We start from the raw sequence: 23458 nt of genomic DNA, 5'->3' as shown, positions 1-23458 counted from the left end.
GCAAAAACTGACTGGGAGAGGGAAATAAGATCAGAGGTATGTGGGCTCTGCTCTTAACTCTGTAACAGATTTATGAACTATTTTGCACCATCAGATCACCTCTGTGGTACTGTCTGCAAACCAAGGATAAATATTTTTATTGCTTTTATGGAATGCTTTAAGCACTTTGCCTGAAAATATATAACTTTTAATATTGGATATGGATCACTGAGGAATAACGGGCCGATTAGTAGCAAGGGCTGGTATTAATTCATAGTTGCCAAGCTCAACAAGAAAAACAAAATATTAAGAGATGAATGATAATATTTTTACTTAATGAAAATGTATATACTGGTTCCTTAAGTGTGGCTGAAATACTTATACGAGTGAGTAAAATTTTGCAATTTGTCAGATTTGTTCTAAGATATTAAGAGGTTGGATATCTCCATCTTTGCCTTAAGATAGTAAGATTTTTTCCTGATGAACTTTCCTCCTATTTATCAGTGTGAAACAATTCTAGTAAATGAAAGAAATAGGCAATACTCCAAGAGGAAATAAAAACTTTCCAATAATGACTGTGAGAAATTTTTTGCTTATCAGTCACTTCAAATGAATATGGCACTGAAAAGAGTATTCTTTGAAATAAAAGCCTTAGAAATAAATGAATGAAACCAATTTTTGTAAAGAAACACTAAAATACAATCTCTTCCTATCCCTCTTGGGTGCCTGTGTGTCTCTGATACATGGGTGTATTTCACCTACAGAAGGATTAGTTTAGAGAGCTTTTAATACAGGAAGATTTTGGCTGGTGAGTTAGGCTGAAAAAATTCTGTCTCAGTACAATAACAGTATCCAAGTTGAAATCTTTATTGCAAACTAGAAATCCACTCTCTTTAATGTGTGCTCCTAAGTCTGATTTGTATCTGTCAGTCAAGTGAAAGGTAAAGGTGCAACCTATGACACCTGGGTGGAGGAGGATGTGGGCATTGTATTGGAGGACTTGCTGAGGCTAAGTAAAAATATCTGAGTGGGAGTAGCCATTCTTGTGTGTCTAATGCCCTAACTCTTAGTCTTAAACCACCATCATGTGTGCTTAGAAATTAAGTCTAACCTAAAGTATATTATGAACTAGCAAAAAATAATTCTTGCATTTTGCCATAAAATGATAACAGAATAAATTTCTTGAAGTGTTTTCATACATTTAAGTCTGTAGATAAGTCACCCACAGGACTGTAGGAGTTTCTCTGTGATGAGGATTGCATGTCAATGCATTCAGGAATGAAGGGGCTCCTTCACTGTTCTGCTCTCTGGTGTGTGACGCAGACACTGAGACACCAAAGAAAGTGTCTTTAACCAATCTTGCTGTGTTTAGTACAGTGAACATATCTTAGATGAATGAGCATTTGGATTGCACTGTCCATGAGCTGGGTTCCTGTCAAGCACTGCGGTGGGAGATGGGACAATTTTTAGACAGCCTGTGGCAAATGCATATTGATAACACATAAGTAAGATGAAGCTATGGGTGCAACACTGAGTGACCTGTTTGGCAGAAGTGTGAAGTGTTCATCTTTTAACTAACTGTTTAGACTAGTTAAACTTTCTGGATACACTTGGAAGAAGGAGTGGGCAGGAGAAGCTGATCCTGTAGTGGGCTGTTGCAGTGTGCCCACTGGGTTGCAGGGTGCTGACATCTCAGACTGCAGGCAAGTCTCCACGAGTGAAGACTCAGTTCATTTACCAGACACACGCTTTGTGTCCCAGCAGACTTGTTGGTCATGTGTAGCACTGCTCAGGTCTGTCTGCAGAGTGTAGAAGAAATAAAGTGAGCAGGTGTGGGAGCCAGGGTCTGCTCCCTCAGGCTGGAGCAGATCCATGAGCCCCTTGCTCTTGTCCAAGCCAGCAGCTGACAGAGGTCCTGCCCACGCCTGGCTAAAGGCACAGCTCCCAGCACTGCTCACAGTATCACTGGGGATGGGCTCTACTGGAGGCATAGGTCAGGGCTTGGCACCCAGAAATCAGGGACTAGGCTGGATCCTGATTCAGGAGAAAGGGAGGTGGAAGGAGATGTGGTTCTTACACCCCTCAAATATTTTGTAGTCAGCTTGGATAGTTAGGGAACCTACACAGTCTGTGGGGTACACAGGTTATAGGGTACCCTATCTAATTGTCATAGGTATTTTTGATGTTTAAAGAGAAAGAAATAGATATGTGGAATCTTCTTTCTGACACTTTTGACCAAGTTTCATTATATTCAGAAGAAATGTTATAAGAAACTTTTACTTAAAGGTTTCATTAAAAAACTCATCATTAAGGGCTTCTCTCAATTTTTGTTTCTATTCTTATTATAAGAAAAATTTTTTTCTCTCTTTCTAGCAATGACCTCATAGGCCTACTGTAAAAAGAAATAGGCATTTATCTCTATATGTGAAGATTGACTTGAAACCACTGAAAAATGACCGTATTGGAAACATTTGCTGACTTTCATTTTAACAGAACTAGTTGCTGATACTACCCTGAATAGGCACTGAAAAAAATTTCCTCCTAGACCAGACAAGAAAATTATCAGAAATTTGTGTATAGATCTATCTTCAGGATGAGCAGGAATTTCTAAGTGGGCTTGTTTTGTTTTTCATAAGATGCAAGTTTGGACAGAGGTACTTCAGTCTTGCGAGCTAGAGTAATTTACTTCTAACCTTGAAAGATTTCAGTAATGTGCATTTGCACATCAAAGGGGTAAGAAAGGAGATATTACCTTGCAGTAATTTTTGTGGGTCATGATAAAATATTGTCTCAGAAATAAAAAAAAACAGAGAATGTGCAGCATTATTCTCCAGTGGTTTCAAAACAGGTAAACTGAATTCTAAGTACATAATTTCTCTAATAATATTTGTTCATTTCAAAACTTCTGGCACTGTAGGAAAATCTTGCAGCATACCCTGAATCAACTATTTTGACTCAGAATAGTAAGGATAAAACTACTCAGGCCTAACAAAAATTTAAGTTTCTTCCACATGTAAGAAAGTTTTCTCTGCCTTCGCAGCCTACTCTGGGCTGGAGAAGAGGCTCTTGTACTTAATTGTTGCTGTGTATGAATACAGCAGCTCCTTGCATGCTCACAAGCTACTGGCACAAAGTTACTGTGCTTTGCTCTCATTGTTTCCTGTGAAATGTGGCCCCAGGAGTGTGCAGTGGCAGAGTGCAGCAGTTTCCCTGAGTGAAGGTTGTAGAAAGTGCTTTTCTTGGGGGTTAAATCTTTGGTGACTCTTGAATACACTGCATCTGAAATGATGAACCAAAATCACTGCTGGTCAGAAATTCCACCCCACAGCATTTGCTGTTTGAGAATACTGATTCCAGAGTGCTGATGTGGTCCAGGGAGATGGCTTTATTTCAGCTTTGGAAAACAAAATCTTCGTATGCATCTACTCACACCAGCAACCAACTTCTGCTCAAATGAATTATTATCCTCAGATCATTTGCAGCAGTGCCTGATTTCTTTCTAGGAAAAGGTCCAAGGAAGCATTTAAAAAAGCTTAAAATTTGCTGCAGTCATTAAGTAGTATGTGGCTTTAGAACATTTTATACACAAAAAAAATACAAGTTTTTAAAAAACCATTGGTGTTGTAATGGATTTTCATCCACTGCTGTTAAAAGGACTTTCTTAGATTCTTTTTGAGGGGAATTCAAATAGGAAGGAAAAATTATGAAAATTTTTAAAAAATATTTTTTTAATCAAATAACATGGATCAGAGGCACACACACTTTACACAAAAGTATTCCATTTTCTTTTAGCTTGAAACCTGCACATAATTCATACAATGGAACTTTTTACAGCCGATTTGTTTCTCTCAATACAGCTGCAGAAGTGGGCTTCTTACATAAAAACTGAGAAGGACATTTAAGTGGGCAACAGAATAGATGCTTTTCCAGAGGTTAAAATATTGAACTGGGGAGGATTGTCCACTACCCATGTTAAGGATGCTTACATTAGAATTGGCCAACAGTCCCACTTTTCTGCTGTTGAATTTGGCATGACTGTGAAGCGCTAGAAGTGTGTTTCTTACAAGCTGTGTTTATGATGGCCTGTATTTTTCCAAAACCTCCTCAAGTCTTCCTGGTGTTTCTCTAATGCCAACAATAAGTCATAACTGTAATATAAATTTGCACATGGCCAGTCTTATCATGTAACTATAGCCTTGCCAATATTGTTGACTGTCAAAGGAAAGCAAGCCCAAGCCCCTAACCTGCCTCCTTTGACACTGGGCCCTATTCATGTCTCTGAGACCAAATGGAAAGTGACAAGCACTTTGTGACAACACGCTGGCTGTGCGAGCAAGTGTTGCAGCACGGGTTGAAAGACACAGCCTGGTGCCACCATGCCCAGCTGCTTCTTCACCAGTTGCCATTGTGCTGCCTCTCTTTGCAGGTTGGCAAGTGTGTTTCTAAGTAGCCTCACATTTTGTCTCCAGGGTACTCTATCTTTGGTGCTGCTTGCCAGTACAATAGATGAGCCTTTTTCCCAATGCTGACTGTGATGCTTTTGTGTAGACTTAATCTTTGGTGAAACAGGTTCATCCCTGCTGCTTACAAAATTTGCAGGAGTCAGTGCCAAGAAGTGCATCTGCTGTTGGCCCTGTCACTTTGCTCTACTGCAACAACACTCATTTTGTTTCTGGGCTCTGCCATCCTGATTTACTAGGTGCAGTTTGAGGAGAATAGTTTATTTTTTTATGCTTTGTCATTTTAATGCTTTTTTAATTTACTTATCTTGCTGAATTTTCACTACACAAAAACTAACTTGCTGTCCTGATACAGAACCCTTCCTAACACAGAGCTGTATTGCCAGCCTTGGTCAAACCAGTGTGTCTTTTGCAAGAAGTGACATGGCCAGGGTTTGAGATCTGATTTTTAATATTACCATTCCTGTATTTACTCTTGGCACGTGGGGCTGCTGTGCTTTGTATGGCAAATGTGTTCCTGAAACCAGCCCCAAATATCTTTGTTTCCTTATGGATTCAAGCTATGTACAAATCCCTTTTGATCCTGTGGGATCTGGGTAGTGGGTGTTAGACTCCTGGAAGATACGATTTGCACAAACTCAGATAGGGGATGCCATTACAAATGTGCAGAAACCCCATGCCTTGAATCAAGTCCATTCCTAGTGGAACAGCTGGCAAATTTGATTTTGTGCCTATCATGAAGCAACTTCTAAAATTACCATACATGTGGGGTGAAGGCTTTCCTTTTTATACAATGTTAGTTTGCATTAGACATGGTAACCAAGTGAACTGATTACTTGTAATTAATCAATTAATTACCATACTTGGATTTAATTTCCCCAACATTTGCAGTCCATGATTTTCCTGTCAAAGGTTTATTTGCACTACCTTTCCACTGGCATGAAACATGCTAACAAAGGTCCATTTGTAGCCTCCTTTAGAAGCCCTTAAAAAATAAGAAGTCTGCATAGCTCTTTCTAATTCAAAGTTTAACCTTTTCCCAAGCATAAGCTAGCTAAGAGCTCTTGCTTATCTTTAACATGTTCAGTTCCAGCAAACAATCAAGAAAGGCTGAGGCTGATGTCAAATGCTATGGAGCAGAGGTGATAATGAGAGGAGAGGATTTTTTTGTGGTGAGCTCCTCCTAATCTAGGCTCTGAGTTTCCAGCCCTGTGTTTCAGCTATAAACGAGGATATCCATGTGTTGGCTGAGCCTCAGTCTTTGCCAAGGACAGCAATCTGAGAGCAGCAGATTACTGTCCTAAAATAACAGAACTCAAAGAGGGAAAAGGTTGCTTGTCAAGTCCAAGCACTGCAGAGTCATCTCCCCCTCCATGCTGCCTGGTGCTTTGTGCAGACTGCTTTTTAATGCCTCTGGCTCTTGCTAAGTCTCTTGAGAGACAAATCTTTGCTTTAAAAACCTCAACTAACAACCATGCTGAAGTATGACTCCTTGTTCAGCTGTTCTAATACTTCCCCTCTCTTCTGCTGTAAATGCTTGGAGGGAAAGGGCATCACGTTGAAGGTTTAAGAAGAGAAGTGGGATAAACTGGTCCTTACAGAGTAACAGCACCATTGTTGCAACCTTTATTGAAGACCTGGTATTTAAGGGAATTTTATGTTTTCTCCCTCACAATACAACTGAAGGAAATTTTTGGTTTGCTGATTCCTATGGCCACAGTATCCCTTGGCAGCAGCAGAGCATGATGCAAAACTGACAGGTCTCCTGAGAGACACTTCTGAAATAATTGCAGCAGAACTGCTCATTTGCGTGGTTTCTGACAGGACCATACTTTGGGTTTTTTTTTTTTTTGTTTGTTTGTTTGTTTTTTTTAATATGTCTGGCTGCAATAAAAGAAAGCCTGCATCAGCTCCTCTTTTAAACCTTATCTTGTGAACAACTGAATCTGAGGGCACAGCCACAAACATGATTACATAGGCTGCCACCCTGTCTTCTGGTAATCTCCTCAACACTGCCCTGGAAGTTCTGGGAGTGCTGAGTCCTCTGTAATGCTGTCCTGAGACTGAACTTAAAGCCATGTTCTCCCACTCCAGTAAATACCTCTTTGTCCCTATTGGCATGTACAGAATAGTGCCATGTTTATAGCAACTAAAGTGAGATCAGAAGAGCCTTTGGTAAAATTTTAATTCTTTTAATAGAAGTAAAGACTGAAATGCCTCTTTCTCTTGTGATAATGAATAATTACCAGGGACTGAATAGCCATATTTTATCTGTTTTTTTCCCTATCAATCAGTCATTTCTGTAAATATACAAATATGTTCCTCCATTCTTTATCTAGATTCCCTCTGTAGACAGTGAAAAATGACAGATACCAGCACGGATGCAGCATCCCAGCTGTTTTACACATCTCAATAAGGGTAGGCAGAGATGGGCTTCTCTCTGCATTGCATGGCACATTTTCATATGTTTGAGACCAGGCTCCAAATTCTAGTATCACTCTCTAGATCTCTATTTGTGATCTACCAGGTAAGCTAGCTCTGAGCAAGTGGGAGCTCTTCTGGTTTTTAAGTCATCAGTAACTAATTTTGGGTAGGAATTTATTAATAGGCTGAGCTTTTGGTGTTGAATGCTGTGTTCTGTTGCATGCAGTGGTGGAACAGGATGATTAAAGGAGCAGTGTGGGACAATGATATACTCTAATAAAAGGTGCTCCTGGTTGGGGTGTAACCTAAGGTAAAAAACCTGACCATTCTCCAACCTATTCCATTGTTTTTACCCATCCTCCTAACCTGGCAGCTCAATGTGTTTTGCCTGTGATTGTCAGTGAGATGTGATGTCTAATAAAGGCCCTTGCACTCCACAGACCTGCTTAGACACCTTGATGGACTTTCAGCATCTGAACCTCAAATGTGTCCAATGGTCTAGGAAAGCAGATGTGCTTTCTAATCCTGTGGCTCACATTTTACTGGCAATGTCCTGCTGACCTCATTAAAGAGGATCTCTCATTGAACTCAGACTAGTAATGCAACCAGGATTAAGGGTTTGGCCTTAAAAATTCGTTAGTCAGCCATTTGACAAAAAACATAATCATTAATTTCTGATTCATGCAGATTTACTTGTTACCAATGTGGCCTTTTCCTTCACTGTGGGTTTTTTCCCTTGAATTACTTCTCCGTCCACTGTAACACACACCCACAAGGAGTCAGACTTTGCCCAGAGCTGTTACAGGAGTTAGACAGTAGAGGGTGCAATGTGAGCAGTAAATTTATCTTGTAGACATTGTCTCTCCTTTGCTCACAGCCAGCTTTGTGGCTCACCGACAAAAATGAGTCCACAGTCAACACCTGAGGAATGGCACCATGAAGATAGTTCATGGCCAGCTCGTGAGGTTGATGGAATAACTAACTGGCCAGGTTTCAGCAGTGTTTTGTGAGTAATAAATTGTATATTCTTTCTATCTCTTACACAGCATAGTCCTTACCATATAACCTCTGGATGCTAATGTGGATGATCTAGATAGAATGTGGAACCTGGTCTTCCTCTCATCTTTCCAAGTCCTGAACTGTTCCAATATTCATATGTTTTTTTTAATTCTGGCTGTGGATCAAGATCATGAATCAACCTGTTCTTTGTTTTGTTAAAGAAAGATCATGAATTATTCATACCCTGGCAAAAGGCACAATGAAATAATTAGGCATTAACTATGCACTGTAAATCAACCATGAAAGGAGCAACTTCCAAACTGAGACTGTATTTCACAAAGATTTGTATCCTTATAGATCATAAATATCTGGCAGTTAGTTTGCTGGGTTTCTGAAATCCAAACAAGGCTCATCTTTTTGGCAACTTGTGATGAGCTCAAGACATGAAGAGAAGCTGAAATTATCCCTATTCTGCATCTTTTCATCTTAATATAGGTCCTTGGGTTAGAGAGGATCAGATTTAAACTGTCTGACAAAATCATACTCTGATCTGGTAAATAAAAAACAGTAACCAAATAAGTAAATTACATCTTTGTGCTTAGTTGGTGTAAACACATGACAAAGCAAGGCAAGAGTTAAACTTTAAATATATGTAAAAGGCATCGTCAATTCATCATTAGGCATCTTTCAGACCAGGCCTATAAAGGCACCCAACATACAGTAGTTTCTTTCAGCTGACAGAATTAGAGCAGTGTGACAATACTTGATTTTTTTTTTCCTTTGGTAGAGGAATGGCAAAAGATACAGTTTAATAAAGATTTACATAGGTGTTTGAGGGAATATATTTTTAAGTTGCTGGTCCTGCACGATTAAATATCTTCAACCAGCATTTTGGTTGTTTAGATGTGATCACTGTTCTCTGCCTTCTGTCATTATTAAATAAAAGATAGATTACAAAAAAAATTGTAAAAAGCCCATAATGAACCCAAAAACACATCTCATTCTAGAACTTCATGTTCACTAAATATCTTTATGTAAAGTGGAGTAGTTATGACTGTTGTAATACAGTTTCCTTGGGGTACAAACACCAGCCCATGCAAGGAAATGGGCACCAGGCTGAATCAAAGATGTTGACCCATTCTAAATGCCTTAGAATAGACAATGTGAGTATTTGTGTTTGTTTATTGCACATGTCCAGTTACCAGACTTAAAAATACACGATGACCTGTTAAACACTCTCATTAAACAGACTCAAACCCAGGACATCCACACGTATCCACAGATACTGTTAGACTGAAATCACAGACTGAAGCTTTCTTGTAACAGTGCAACTACTTTGAAAAATCCAACATTAGCCTACACAAGTGGACGTGCTTCATTCACAGCTCTGTACAGTTAGTGAACCTCTGGGGAGGAAGGATGGAAACACCTCCTTGCGGGAGAAATTTGAACCATCTCCAATGTAAACATGAAGGCACAAAAAATAAGTGCAGAAATGATGTTATTATAGCAACACAGTTGCATGCTAATGTTAGGAAACACGTATCTTACAAACTTAGGAACCTACGTGCTCTTGGAAGAGTGTTGTTAATACCACAAAAACTGCCTCAAGGTATAAATGGAATCATAGGTGTGCTTCATTTGGGAAAAAAAAGTACAATTGTGCTAAAAGGACATGAGAAGGGAAAGCTGTTCACCTTAAGCAGTATTGAAAATGAGGAACTCCCACTGATAAATTCACAATGGAGTCTGAAAACACATCCTTTTAAACAGGAAAAGGAAGCTATTATAGGCTAGCACAGCCACTGGGGGGAAAAATGCAATCAGAGGATCAAAATGAGTGTGTTATTCCTGGGTACTAGAATCCAAAGCTGGATTAAGTCTGGGAGGTATGATGGGAACAGAGATTGCTTGGAGTTATCTGTTTGCAATCAGACACAGTTTTTACAGATACCTCTACACTGCCATGTCTGCTCTCATACCATTTGTACTACTTAGCTAGAATTCAGTCTTGATTAATAGTGGCAATAAGTACCAAGCAGACTCTTTCTGTCATTTGTTCAGGATTTTCCAGAAATACTGCTGACTAGATTTTTAGCCAGAGGTGAAATCAACAGCAAAGCCTTTCCATTGTATATAAATTCCATTTCTAGTGCCATAAGCACAGACTGAAAGATCAATATTGTCTCAGCAAGTGAAGCTACATGGTGTACTGGCGACATTAGGGCATTCCTAAAATCTTTGAAATGCCTTGTTTTTGTTTCAGTCACAAGAATCACAGCATTCATTAGCACTGATTTTTCAGGGGGCCATTTAAAAACTAAACAACTTCATGGGCCTGCAGAAGATTGAATTTCAAGACACTATTTTAAGTTGTTTGCAAGGCATATAATGATCAATCCCTAAATATGTCAATCAAAATCTTGTGACCTTATGTCTGTAGCAGCTATAAGAGCCTTTACATAAGTATCTGAGGCATTTTCATTTTGAGATTAGTGTATATATTTGTGTTTTGACTTCAGGTTGGAAGGTCTGGCCAAATTTTTCTCATGGTCTTCTCTACCACCTAATAGATGTGCACCGGTTTGTGGCATGACTGCCTTTGCCCTTCCTTAGCTCTCACCTCTGAATTGTGGTGAAAAGGATTGTGCCTAGTACCTTCCAATCAGTTATTCAAGAAGAGATGATGACCGATCTCTGCTATTAGTTGTTGTTGCATGATTGATTTGGTGGTATTCCCCTTCTGGAGGAAACAGTGTTTGCAAGAGGAGCATGACTGCAGAGACCCAAGCAGACCACCAGCTGTTCTGGAGTGACATTGATCTCTTTTGGGTAAGAAAGATGTGTGGGATTCTGCTTTGCTCCACTGCTCCCCCAAACCCTCCTGCATGGTCTGGTGCCAGAGCCACTGTGAATCCTCACATACACATCTCCAAATGCAATACTGAGGAAATCTCCTTGATAAGCAGTTTCAAGCTAGACTGCTGAGCCTTGCTTTGCTCACATGCATAACAACTGATGCTGTTAAGTCCCTAATAATACGTGGTAAGAAATGGTGGTGTTTGTATCTGATGTCAATCCCCCTCTGAACTAATTGCTGGTGGATTACACATGGGCTTGCCCTCTCCAAGGCAGTCCTGGTCCTGGGCACCGCTGGCCTGTGAACCACTGGAAACAAAAGCCAGAATTTACAAAACAGGAAACCTCCCCACAAGTCTGGCCCCATCTGAGGCACACTCTGGTCCCAGGATAGGAGTGCCCAAGCTGGGGGCTCTCTAACTTCTCCTCCCCCCTGCTCTGAGGAGATGGTCCTGGCATGGATATCCCATCAGCCCACACAAGAGCAGCTGCCTGCCTGTGTCCCCCTGCTCAGGGGGGCCCCAAATGCCCATATATGCAAATGTGTATGTGTGCACTCTCCCCACAAGTGCTCACTGGAAGAAAAGACAAAGCAGATGAAATAGTGGTAACTGGTTTAATTTCTGATTGTTTGCCAACGTTATGGGCTGTGTCCAGCACATGCTTTCTTATGGCATTTTCTGGGGAGCTACTGGAGTGAGAGAGCATTGGCCATGCCTTTGGAAACTCACACACTTGTGAAAGGCTTTCATGGAAGAAGAGATGAATTTCTCATATACTGGTGGCTAGGACTCTGCCTGGGCCTGATGGGAGTTTCTTCTTTGGAAAGTTTTACATATCAAATAAACAGCTTTTATTTCTCAATTACATGGATTGCTCAGGGGAGCGCATACATCTTTACAACAAATGAGGAGAAGGAAGAAATAATATTTTGTGAATGTTAACCTGTTGGGACTTCTGTTCACACAAAACATTTATGTAATAATTTATAAATGACTGGGGGGCAGACTGAATGTAAAGTCCTCTGCCTAACTGGGAAAAGAAGTGACGATTGCTCCTTCCTCCCCACCCCTTGCATCTTGACATCTCAGCCAGCTCCATGGGCAGCTCTACTGTTTCTAATCTTATAAAATTGATTTTTACCGTCACTGTTTCTTGTAGTGGTGAGGAAAATACCTTAATTCACCATGTCCACTATCTGTTTCTGTATTTGTTATGGCACTTTCCTGAATTCTCATTTTGCATAGAGACCCTTCTCACGCTGAACGCCCTGCAAACATGGTTCAGGATACATTCCAGGACCCAGAGGGCCAACAGCTGAGAAATATTGGCTGTATTTGTACAACATTTAAGCTGTCAGATTCAGAAATACTGTAAACAATCTTGCATCTTCAGACAGAGGATTCTGTCTCACTTAGTGCAAACCCACAGCTTGGGGTCTGGCTCCCTGTAATGTTAGTGAATGCAAAAAAGGAGCCAGGACCCAGGTCCTGAGTAGAAGTGTATTGTATCACAGGAGTTTTTGTGGAAAAGGTGGGTGAGAGCTGTAGGCTGGCAGGCAGCTCTCCCTCCTGCCTCACTCAGTGCAGCTCGAGGCTGGCACAGGACCTCTGTGGAGTCATGTTGCCAGGAGCAGACACTGATCTTAGTTGTGACTTTCATTTTGTTCATCTTCGTTGTGGTTTAGGAGTGGTACTCTCTGGTTTAGTGCTCCCACAGAGACCCTCCAAACCATGTGCCACTCACTTGCTCCCCCTTCTCTCTCTCTTTTCCTTGGAGTGGGATGGAGAGGAGAATTGCAAGCAGAAAAAGTGAAGATTGTGGGTTGAGATAAGCACAACTTAGTAGAAACAGCAGTGAGATAAGAAAATGAACAGTGAGAACAAGAGTGCTAATGACAGAGGGTACAAGAAAGAGGCAAATGATTCATATGGAACTCCCTCGACTGAAGACAAAACCCAGCCACTCCTTCCACCCTGCTACACCACCCTGGACCTGAAAAAGACCCCTTTGCCCACCCCCAGAAAAGATGTGAAATGGTATAGAATAACATCCACGTGCTATCCATGTCCCTTCCTGTCTACAGCAAAATCCAACCCTGCCCAGGCTGGAACTGGGACAATCTTGCACAGAAGAAAATACGAGACAGAAAAATATGCTAGCATGTCATATGAAAATAATATAATAATAGGAAAAAGCCATGTGCAGGGTTGGGAATATTTTATATCAGTTTCAAAATTATAGCAAGAGCCTGGAAACTATTTATATGTTTTCTATGACAGAAATACAGTTCAAACAATTCAAGGAGCCTTTTTTTGGCAGAGTAACATTGATCTATTGAAATAAAAATCTTACCAATTTGTTTGTTAGCTAGAGGTAAAATGAGTGTTGCAGCTGTTCTAAACTGTTACTGGTTTCCCAGTTAGAGTCATTGCCATGCATATTCAAATTTAAGTAGCTAAACAGAATTTTCAGGAAAAATTAATGTATTGTGTGAGGTTGAGTTTAGGTAATTTGGAGGAAAATACAGATTTCGATCTGTAACTACTAGCATCTATTGCAGTCATAAAGCAGTTGAAGCATATTATCAAAATAATAAAGTACCTTATAAAAAAAGATTCCTGAATTCAACTGTGGTATGAGATGGGAACAGCAAAACAGGAGAACAACAGTAATAAATAATGAACTATTACCTGCTGACAATTTTTTAGGACAAAGCTAAAGGGAAGAATTCCTGCCATATTAAAAACTTACATTGAAATTGCTGGGAAAATGCAATTATACAGAAAAAGTGATATGAAAATCCAACCTGTGATCCTGGAGCTGCCACAGTTTCATGTAAATTCGGCCCATGATAGAAAATATTGTTTTCAGATGGGAGGGTCTCTAATCAGCTTTGTGGTTTAATGAAGTTGTGACTTCACACTGTGTTCTTCACACTGTGACATCTCCAAAGGTGGAGGTGTAGCTGTAAGAAAGGAGATGGTGATGGAGATGGATGTTGAGCTGATGACTTCATCTGAGAATGTTTCTGGCAGGTGGCAATCCTGACAGGCTAAATGGGAACTGGAAGATCAGGAAAGCGGAGCTGAGGGAGGTCTTACTGCCTAACAATGTCCTGCTGATTTTGGGGAAACCTGTGGGGTTTTCTGATGGTATAGTATACCCCAGAGATTAATCAGACACTTTATAACATTCTACACTGCTCTATCCTCCTCAGTATTACTCTATATTATTAAACACACCTTCTGAGCCATGTTGATGTTGACAGAAATTGTTGCTAATCTGGACTGCAGGAAGGAAGTTGTGGGTAGGATGTCTCTCACAAGAGAGAGCGAGAGGAGTCTGTTGCTATGTTGTGCTGGGCAGAGGGATAAAATGAAAGACCACAGATCAATTTGTCCTGTGCCATCCTGTGAAGGAGACCCTGACAGGCTCTTTGACACTGCTTAGCTATTGAACAACACAAGAAGAACTTTGTTTTCAGATCTTTCTAAAGCTTCAGCACACTGTTGTTGCTATACAATCATCGAGCTGCTGAGCCCGCAGATGCCTGCGGAACAACCCTGCAGCTTGTCCTGGAGGTCACAGGGTCAATTCCACTCTTGTTCCTATTTAGTGCCCCCCACATCACATGTGTAACTGGAGACTGTGTGTGCTCAGAGAGTGGGATCCCATCCTCAAAATTAGATGCTTTGTCGGGAATGGTTATTGTGCTGGGACAGGCTGTGGCTGGATAAATTTACTCTACAATCACTTACTGCTGTATGAATGGCCCTACTGATAAAGCTTTTGTGTTTATGTGCTTGCTAACTTCAAAGAATACTATTGCCTAGATTAATTCAGATCAGATTTCAGGAGCTGCATTAAAATCCAGGAAGAGCCAGATGGCTGGTTGTTTGAAGAAGAACTTTCATGTTTAGCTTTCAAAAATGGAAAAAACCAACAGCCCCAACACCTTAAAAACATCAACTTACAGAAATTTAGTTTGACATTTTTGTTTTAACCACTGCTTTCTTTTTGCTTCCTGCTGCCTTCTTAACTAAAAGTCAATTCATACTCCTGAAACTTGTCTCAGCCTCAAATTAAAATCCTTGAAACATTCTGGTTTTTATTTATTTCCTAGATATCATATTTCCTCAGCATCGTCCTTGGATGGTACAATTTGTGGTTCAGTGAGGACAGAGCTATCCTCTAAATGCTGGCAGAACCTGCCCCCTCCCCACCCCAGCAAATCTTGTCTGGCAGTTTTACTTAGTAAGCTGAATGACACCAGCTGGATAGGGAGTGGTACCCTGGTACCCTGCTGCTGTGCAATGGTCCCACGAGCAGGACTGACAGCCCCACCAGCTCCATCACCAGCACCCAGAGCCTCCCTCTCATCTCCCTCCTGACTTTCATCCCTTCCCTGCCACCCCTCAAGCCTTCAGAAGCTTGTCTTTAAGAGCACATGAGAAGGCATACTGCACTTAGATTTTCATTTGCAGAAAACAATTCTCAGGGTACCTGTTAATTTGAGAACCTAATAAAATAAGCCTAGGTGGTAAAGAAATCTGGAGCAGGCAGCAGTGGACAGAGGAACTGAAAGGAAACATATTAGTCACTTGACTGCTCTTTGGACGAGACAATGATGTTGTGGTAATGAGTGTCAGGAATGTACATTTTATGGAAATGACAGTGTTTGGTATTTGGGCTTCTGTGGAAGCTTAAAAATAGAATGGAATCATAATAGGATCCTATAGAAACTTTGAAAGATTACAGCAGATATATATTTACAGTATGTTGTTTAATTTAAAATAATTTTATAGATAGTTGTAGCTAGACTACAGAAAAAAAACCCCAAAAAACAAAACAATATTTTGACTCTATATCTTGTTAAAAAATATGGATATTTCCAAAGGATCAAGAAAGCAAAGGGTAGGGATGGTAAAAAGATGATCCTGTGGTGATTCCTGACTAGATGTAAGATTTTTGGTATTTTTACAGCTATCTAGCTACAGTTGTGAATTGTTCCGAATAAGTAATTAAGCAGATTCTGTTCTTTTTTGTTCAGGGAATTAACTGAAGGAAGATGCTGACTTCCTCCATCACCCCTAAAGCTCATTTTGAGATCTTTTTATCAGTTCCCATACACTTAAAATACACACTGTGCTAGAAAAATAAAGCCATTCTTCATAAGATCGTTGTAATAATAAAGTTCAGCAATGACTGTGAGATATAGAGATATGACAGAGGGTCAGAAATGTACTTTGCTGCTGCCAAATACACCTCATCTCATGTAAATTGCCAGTTTCTTTCAATAGTTGGGACTGCTATGTTTTTTCCCTGGAGAAACTTTAGTCAAGCTGCTTTATCTTTTGATGTACTTAGATCTGAGTGTATCTCCAGCTGGAAAAAAAACCCCAACAAACAAACATTCCAAAGAATGTGTTCAGACTTGTGCATTTAAAAATCAAAATCATATGCAAAGCTTTGGATAAATCATATTGGTTTTGCAATATGGTGTAATTTTGTTCACATTTGCACTTCAAAAGGCTGTAGTGGGGAAATCCTAGCTCCACTGCTGATGAAGTTTCTAATAAATCAGTCTTGAATATATCCTGCAGTGCTTAGTTACAAAAAAATGGACTCAGTGCTGCCTGGCCAGTGTGTTGATATTTGTATTGCTGTGAAATTGCAGACTCAGCAGCAGGCAGCGGGTGCCGACCACAAGTTCTGAACTGCTGCAATGGCCTTGCTCAACAAACACACTCGCTATTTTTGACTCAAAGGCAATGTACCAACCAGTCTGTACACTCTTTGGCTGACATTCCCAGAAGTTATCATGTATTTGGAAGATTGCTTAATGTATAGCTAGTAGGTATTTTTGAACAGAACTGAACATTTTGTAACACTTCTGTTGACTTTTTTAACCCGCAAGTGAATCGTGGAAAATAACATCTGCTCCTTGCTGTGGGGTTAGAAATGTGAACTTTTTTGGATGTTTATGTGGGGCACTCTGATAGGAATCTCTTTAAGCTGTACCAAGTCAAAACAGAGCTTGGCCCACGGCACGGAGTCCTGTGATTTACAGGCTGAAACATGTTTCAATTCCAGCCTCCCTAGTAACTCAGGCTTTCAGCTGGAAATACAATCTCTGTATCTCTGAAGTTGGGAGAACTTACTAATCAGAGTACTTTCCCCCTAGGTGAGGTCTCCTTGGGAAAGAAATAGAATAGGAGCAGGGAGGGACTGGACTGGTATTGTAGATAATTAGGTGCTCACAGAGCCACTATATCTCTTTCCTCCTGAGCACTATAGCTAGGAGAAGAAAATAAGATGGAATTACTTGAGATGTTTTCCTACAAAAAGGAAATCTAATAAACCAAAGGCAAAGGTCACAAATGGAAGCAAAGAAAAAGATTTATTCTCTACTTCCCATTTTTTTGGAAGCAAGACTTCAGTACACAAAGTGATAATGAATGCCCTCCCCCTCACCTCCTGCCTTTCCCTCAGCTCTTATTGCTGAGCAGCTGCCATATGGAATATTCCTTTGCCCAGCTTGGGTCACCTGTCCTGGCTGTGTTTACTCCCAAAATCTAGACCTCCCCAGCCTACTGGTGAGAGGGGAATTTTGGAGGGACAGCCTTGGTGCTGTGCCACTGAGTTATCGGCCTGTTTGTAGCATGGACATATAGCACAGCACTCTGAGGGCTGCCGTGGGGAAAGTTAAATCCATCCCAGCCAGTCCAATGTGCCACAGCTCAAGCTCAACTCTGATAAGAGTACCCTGCCTGCTGCTTTATCAGAGCTCTTCCCTTGGTATCTATGATCTTGCTGTTGCCTGAACACAGCCCATAAATACTTCTTTTCAAAGTGTACCTTGGCCTTCCTGTGGTACATTTAGGATCTTAAGTATGTATAAGCTAAACATGCTGAGTGCCAAAAATCAGTCAGCTCAGATATACAATAGGTCAGTGGGAAAGCAGATAATTTTTTATTGTGAGAAAGAGGTGTTTGCAACTCCTCTCACCTCTCAGATAATAGTTCTGTGATGCTTTTGTGCCTACTTTTGAAAATAATTGCTTACCTTAGAACAGTGACATTGTCTGGAAAAACTCAACCACATGTGCAGCTGCTTGTTATAGATACATGCGCTTGAAAACAAGAGACTGCAAAGGAAAGCAGGTTTGCAGCCTCACAGTGTTTGGTTTTTTTTCAACTCAAGCTTTGATTACCATGATATCCACCTGGTGTGGAAACATACAGTGCCTTGTTCACAGCTGAGCTTAAACCAGGACAGGTTCTACCCTTTCTGCCTGCCTGAACACCACAAAGTGAGCCGTAGGACCACAGGTTCTTGGCTGGTGAGCAGACAGATCTTGACTGAAGCAAGCATGTGCAGTAATTCACTGCAGTTGAAGGCCCAACATTCCCAATGTACAGGATTTCTCCACGTTCTCACATGTTCAGCAGGCTATAGCTGAACCTTTTCATCATGAAGCAGGGAAAGGAGGGTGGAAGGTCAGCTGAAGGCAGTGTCGTCAGAACCAGCAATTTCTCTTTGGAGAGGGCAATCCTAGCTGGGGGATTTGCCTAGTTTCTGGTCTTTGTACATGCTAAGTGTTTTAAATGGAAGAGAGAGGAGGAAGCAGTCTGGACAGTATCTGTGGACTGCTGGGCAGTATTTTTACTCAGAAGATGACTTGTAGAAGTTTCTGAATGCCTGTTGAGCATCAAGGAGATTTGAGGTATCAAAAAGAGTTAAATCTCAGTTCCAGATGCATTATTATGTTTTGTAATTAATCAGAATCTATCAAAATGAAAAGAACATGAAACTGCAACAGAGATGTACAGTGCAAGCAAACAAGACACAAAGAACAGGCATGCTTATTGCAACTGAGAACTATGTTTCTTTAATGGCTTTTCACTAAAAGTCTGCAGACTTATGAGTGATTCTACAAACTGTGGCTATTGCCCAAGTGGAATGCTCAGATGTTACAAGAAATCATATAAAGTTGAGCCACAGAGAGCCTGCCTCCCATCATTAAATAACACAGCTGACTTATGTTCACGCTAATACTTTCCTGGGGAATTTTCGCTCTGCATCACTTGAAGGTCTCCCCATCCTGTGTTGACCTTTTCCATTTTCTGCTTGTTCTGTGTTTTCAGTGGAACTGAACTTAATGTGCCTGCTCTGTTTTGGTTATGCTTAAAGGTGGGCACAACCAGTTTTGGATTCACATTTTAAATTAAACATTTTTCTGTCCTCTGTGAAAACCCCAGCCCCCTCTGACCATGGAAAATGTTTTAACTTTTTTATTCTGTGTATATGTGAGCTTCCACCCACTGCACTACTTCCTGCTTTCGACCACACCATCAGGGGGAAGACAGCAAAAGGAGAAGGCAAATGCAAAGCAGTAATTTCATAACAGGGGCCCACAGGCATGAAAAGCAGAACCTTCACTGGCTTACATCTTATGCCCTTGACCTTGAAATGTTGAATGTTTCTTTCTTATTTCAAAGGCTGAATTTCTTTATTTTTCTTCCTTTTCCACAGTAAAAACACCCCACTTCATCTAGACTCTGTGGTGAAAAGCCAAAACTGTAGTCAATATTCTAAACTTTGCACAACTCTTTGGATCATGGCAGCAACCATCATCAGACTTTAGTTCAATTAAAGAGACAGGATTCTAGTTAGAGAAATTACTTGTATTGTAGTAGGGTAAAACTGGGAACAAAACCCTTACAAACACTGGTGCAAGCCTTCATCAACAAGTCAAGGTAATGAGAAATTTCATCTACAAGAACACTGTGCAATGACTCTTGATGTCTTCTGATACACCAATATGTAAATGTTTATCAGGAACTAATCAAGTCCAAGAACAATCCAATGGTGTCCAGGAAAATTACACCTAACTCCTAATGGGACTTGGTGAGAGAACTCAGGGTTTTTTTAGCATAGAACCCTGGATTTTAGCAAATGTTCCTTGTTCATTTTTGGGAAACATGACCAGTTATACTTTTTCCTAGAGATCAACCCACCATCCAACCAAAAAAACATGAAATTCCTGTCTGCTGTCAAGTAGTCTGCAAGATGCTCAGTGTTTGCTTTTTCGTTTCTTTTCAGTATTTGACAAAAACATGTGGTGGAAATGTTTATTCCAAATATAGTAGAGTGCATCTTTGTCAATATTACTGTAACATCACAAGATACTAATTTTAGATTTGTTCCTGGGATTTCTACCCATCACCTGATCTGCACCTTTACTCTTTTTCCCTACAAATTACACGTCTGTGCTGAATATTCATAGTTCAGCTAGTAGAACAAAGAGATGAGAACTAAGTTTTTGGTGATGATGAAAACATCTCTTTTGCAGTGTTTTCAATAGCTCCTTCTAAAGTTTTTCAGCAGCTGTGCAGTATGTTTCAATAGTTCCTTGTGAAGTACAGGTGTCCTCCTCTTGGCATGTGCTGAATATAGAAGTGGTAAGGATGGTTTTCTGGTGGAAGGCTCTTGCCTGTCTGAGAATAGCTCATGTTTTGAACAACATAGAATTTAGTGTGTGAAGTCTTAAATTAGATACTGGTCTTACACTCAAAAGCCATATCTTTCACTTGCTTTACAAATAACTTACTTGAGCTTTGCTGCTCTGTAGATGTATAGAAAAAGAAGTCACTACCTTTGGGTATTGTATTGATAAGTCATGTATATAAACATTCCCACTAACTTGAATAGGATCTTATCTTTAAAAGAAACACTGTTGCCAGATTAATCATAAATAAATCTTGTGGCTTTCCTGGGAAATAGATGCTTCCACTGTTTTCTCAGAAAACCCCAGACTGATGAAACGACCTTCCTGCTGGCTTAAAAGGAACTTAAAAAAATATTTTATACTTATTTGAATTGAGGCTTTGTATGGGAATTCTCTCTAGGATATAGAACTCCCAGCTTTCAGCAGGCAGTTGAGAATTTTGAGTTTTCTTCTAATTTGCTTTCACTACTTTTTCATGGTAGCTGAGTTAGACCAAATGCATTTGGGAAAACAACAAGGCAAAGTAAGGATAAATAGGTCATATAATCGCTTGTCTGCAGTTTCAGTCATACTGATTTGTGTTATTGAGAAATTTGATATACATTTAAAAAAAAAAAAAGTGTCTGCTCTCTGTCTTCTGAGTTTAGTTCAAAGTTGTTTTCCACTTGATACAGTTCAGGAACTGGAGCAGTTCTTCCATTTGCTGATTGCCCCAGGCACTGTTAAATGTAATCCTTCTCTTTTAGGATGAGTAAACATTTAACACATCCCTACAAAGAGCAGTGACCATGGCAGGAAGGAAGAAGAGCAGCACATATGATAGCTTGATTCTTAGGGCTGTATTCCAGTAGTAAAAAATATAGGTTCACATCCTCTGTAACAGAGGAGAGAATGGAATATGTGTTTTCCCTGGGTGTCAGGAAATGTTCTACTCCTCAGCTATGTAACTCTGCCTCACACTTATATCTAATCCAAAATCCTGGGATACATTGCTTCCAGCTTCATACCTTACACTAACATTTGTTTTCTCTCTCTGGATGATATTTTAATAGTCTGTGTTTTCTCAGGTATTTACAATTGTGAGTTGTTGACAATGAAAGATTTTGATTGCCGTCTCTCTTCCTTGCCAGTTTTAAAAAATGGGATTCAACTCAGAATCAAAAATTTGCTGTCTGGGAGGAAATGTCTTCATGCATAGTAAGTGTATAGGTCCCCTCTACAGTCAATAGTAATTGCCTTAATGTAGGTAAAAAAGTCTAGAAAGTGATTGTTCACAGCCTGATGTAGATATAAGGCTCATTTGGGATGCCTGACCATAATTTTGGAGTTTTTGGAAATGGAGCAGGGAAACTCACTCAGCCTTCAGCTGCAGACCTATGTTATGGTCTCACACAGCAGAACTGAGCCCCCCTTGGCTGTGTCAGAGCAGCTCTTTAGCTTTAGTGGCTCTGCTGCCTGCAAACTTGATCAAGTTTCCTGCACTCAAGCATCTAAAACATTGGAGGTGCCCTGGGATAACCCCACGAGGCCTTAGACAGAGGTGCACCTCCTGCAGAATCTGTGCCACATCTGCACATCTGCCATACCTCGTGTGGATGCCTTGGATGTCCTAGGATATGTGTGAGTCATGGAAATGAGCACCTGCCTTGCCTATTATACTCCTAGAGGATCAGCAAATGCCAGCAGATTTAAATACTGGGGTCTAAATGCCAGACTGTGCTTTTGGAGCCCATCTCATTATACTTGAAGTAATCCATTTCAGTGGATACCAGACTCATTAATTTATCACATTACCTGCTGCCTTGTGTCATTGATATCCAGACTAAGTGGAGTTTATGACTGAATATGGCTGAATCTGCAAATACTGCCTGTGCACAAGAGAATGACAGGGATTTCAGTGCAGACTCCATTATATATGACTGGGGTGCTTTCTTCACTTCTCATGTTCCTTCCTCTTTGCTGCAGAAGAACTTTGCTGAACTTGCAGTTTTTATTTGTGCTGGACAAATCAGCCTAATTGTTTGCATCATAAACAAGAGGTTTGCCATCCTTGAACCTAACTAAATGCCAAAGACACAGTGTATCTACTCTCCTGAGAAAAAACTTAGGTACAGTACCTTAGATTTAGATTCTTCTACTTAAAATTTAAAATTTGTTTGTATGGCATTTCTCAGCAATATTTGCAAACAGAATTGTATATATGTATTTTTGTATCCAAACTTCAAAGAAGAAGACAGAGAATGTCTTAAATCGTCTTTTAAATATGCTATAAGATTTTGTGTGTTTTAAAGCACACAGATATGTGAGTTTACAGTAGCCTTTACAAGGAAATACTACTTGACTGTCTTATTTGTCCACTAGACTCTACTGACTTTTATATGTGTATATATATATATATATATATATATATATACACATATACTTGTGGTTTAGAGGGAAATCTGGATTCCCTGATCCAACTTGTCATAATGTTTCTTTGTACTGAGAATTTACATTTTAAAAACATTGTTCTGGCCAATGAAATTGCTTTTATATATGTGTGTATTAGGACTACAATACAGTATCTTCTGTTGTCAAACAAGGTAGTCCAAAGTAATTATAATATGCTAATATGGGCATGATGAAAAAAGATTTTAAATATGGTTGTTAGGTAGAACTTCTTGTTAGGAAGAACACCATGCTGCCTGTATGTATGCATTGCTTTAGAAAAAGAATAAAAAGAGGAAGTGAAGAGTTAATGAGTTTAGGCTATGTTCTAAAGTCAAATGTTACATTAATGGGAAAATTTTACGTGAGTTTGTGAACTAAACTCCTTAAAAATGGTGAGATAGCTTGTCAAATGGCTCATCAACTTATGTTAAAAGAAGCAATAAAAGCAAAGCTTCTGGTAATAAACTGCTAGAAACTTTTCTATTTTACACTGTAAGAAATTTAATGAATTAACTTTTCTCTGTTAAAAAGCATCATTTTGGCATATGTTTAGAGTGTGTTAGAGTGCTCTAAGATAAATTTTTTAAAATCCCCAAGAAAATAAGCAGAAATATTTGGTTTGTTCTACCTATTTTTAATTTCTGAAAATGGTGTAGCTCTTCTTAGAAGTAGCATTTAATTGCTGAGAGTGTTTTGTGGTTGTGGTTTTTTCCCATTTTTCTCACCTATTGAGTAATGAACTCTTGTGCAGAGGTCAGAAAGTTATCCTCCTGGAGCTGGAGGTATTTGCCT

General features: G+C 39.9%; 1 protein-coding gene and 1 long non-coding RNA gene across 5 annotated transcripts in view; one reads left to right on the top strand and one right to left on the bottom strand.

Annotated features, from left to right (window-relative positions):
- PLEKHG7 (pleckstrin homology and RhoGEF domain containing G7) overlaps positions 1–23458 on the bottom strand; it is a 202455-nt gene that overhangs the window by 64618 nt on the left and 114379 nt on the right. The gene's annotated exons all lie outside the window — the stretch shown is intronic.
- The window catches only part of LOC135300351 (uncharacterized), a 139600-nt gene that overhangs the window by 33349 nt on the left and 82793 nt on the right, over positions 1–23458 (top strand). Inside the window, exon 1 of one of the 4 annotated variants that reach the window (XR_010362240.1) lies at positions 7738–7869. The exons of the other annotated variants lie outside the window; for them this stretch is intronic. This is a non-coding gene — a long non-coding RNA (uncharacterized LOC135300351). Of the gene's footprint in view, positions 1–7737; positions 7870–23458 lie in introns of those variants that run through there. 4 annotated transcript variants of the gene reach the window in all.

The sequence above is a fragment of the Passer domesticus genome, chromosome 5 (assembly GCF_036417665.1).
Source record: "Passer domesticus isolate bPasDom1 chromosome 5, bPasDom1.hap1, whole genome shotgun sequence".
NCBI classification, from domain to species: domain Eukaryota; kingdom Metazoa; phylum Chordata; class Aves; order Passeriformes; family Passeridae; genus Passer; species Passer domesticus.
This window is presented reverse-complemented; position numbering and strand designations above follow the sequence as displayed.